Source organism: Trichechus manatus, unplaced genomic scaffold, assembly GCF_000243295.1.
Source record: "Trichechus manatus latirostris isolate Lorelei unplaced genomic scaffold, TriManLat1.0 scaffold00326, whole genome shotgun sequence".
NCBI lineage: Eukaryota > Metazoa > Chordata > Mammalia > Sirenia > Trichechidae > Trichechus > Trichechus manatus.
In genome coordinates this window covers 8231-9688 of record NW_004444262.1, presented here as the reverse complement: position 1 = coordinate 9688, position 1458 = coordinate 8231, and positions in this window count along the sequence as shown.

Below are 1458 nucleotides of genomic sequence, written 5' to 3'. Positions count from 1 at the left end.
AATTAGGAAGACTTTTTCTTTTAGTCCAGTAACCATAATTTAACCCAAACTAATGTAAACAGAAGGCATTATTATAAAGTGTTTAACATTTCAGATGACTTTCATTTCAGACATATTTATGACTTTCCATTCATTTTCAATCAAATATTAAAATATTAGTTGCTCTATCATGATTAAAACATATTCTGAGGGAAAATATTTATTCAGCTCTTGGCTTGGTTATACCTTCACAAAATGACATCATTATTTATCACTTAAAAAGTGCTGTTCAATGTCTGAAAGGGAGATGGGAAAGTAAGTTCTATGCCATACGGATGGGAGAAGTATCTACTATATCCTAGGAAAGAGTAGCTAGTCCCAAATACAAAAACAAACAAAAAACCCTATCGCAAACATGTTTAATGCTATTAAATCTTGAGTTTCTATAAAAACTGAGGAATGGATATAACATATATTAAGAAATCCAACACTGTCTCAATGTCTTAGATCCAAACTACTTCTCTGTCAAACCTATTATTAACCAGGGAAGACGAAATAAGGAGAATAACAAAAAATAAGTAAGAAAAAATAATCCACCTAAATATAATTTGAGTTGAGAATACGTCAAAGCAGGTAATTTTTCAGTGTTAATCACAACTAAGATCATCTAACTACAGACCAATGTTTCTCTGAGAAACCTCTAAAAAGACCGGTTTTAGAGCCTCTAAAATTAAAGAATAGTCACTATTACAAATACAAGGAAGAAATAATGTGGACAACAGTGTAAAACCATTTAGTTAAAACAAAGTAGTTTAGATTTATGTACTGAAAGTTCAATCACTGAAATTTCCAATAAAACTAGTCTACAATTACATTGGACAGAATGGACACTGTTTACTCTTCCATCCCATTTAAAAAAAAAAAACTTGCTACATATTAAAACTTGTCAGTTATTACTAACAAAAGACTGTAACTCTTTAATGACACTACTTTTTCTTAAGTTACAATTTAGTTTCACCTGGTGGTGCAGTGCTAACCAAAGAGCTCAACTACTAACCAAAAGGTGGGCAGACTAAATCCACCAGCTGCTCCTTGGAAACCCTATGGGGCAGTTTTACTCTGTCCTATAAGTTTGCTATGAGTCAGAACAGAATTGATGGCAATGGATAAGTACTTATGGTAAGAATAAAAAAGTTATTTTAATTTCTTCCCAGAGAAAAGATTTTCTAGCTTTCATAAAAAAATTCTAAATTTTCAACTGAATATTCTTATATAAAAATAAGTAAACTTGATATTAATAGATAGTAGACAACAATTATCTTAGGTGAAGGGAAGGAGAACACACAATACAGGGGAAGTCAGCACCACTGGACTAAACCAAAAGCTAAGAAGTTTCCTGAACAAAACCAAATACTTTCAGGAACAGTGTAGCAGGGGTACGGGTTTGGGGACCATGGTTTCAGGGGACATCTAGGTCAA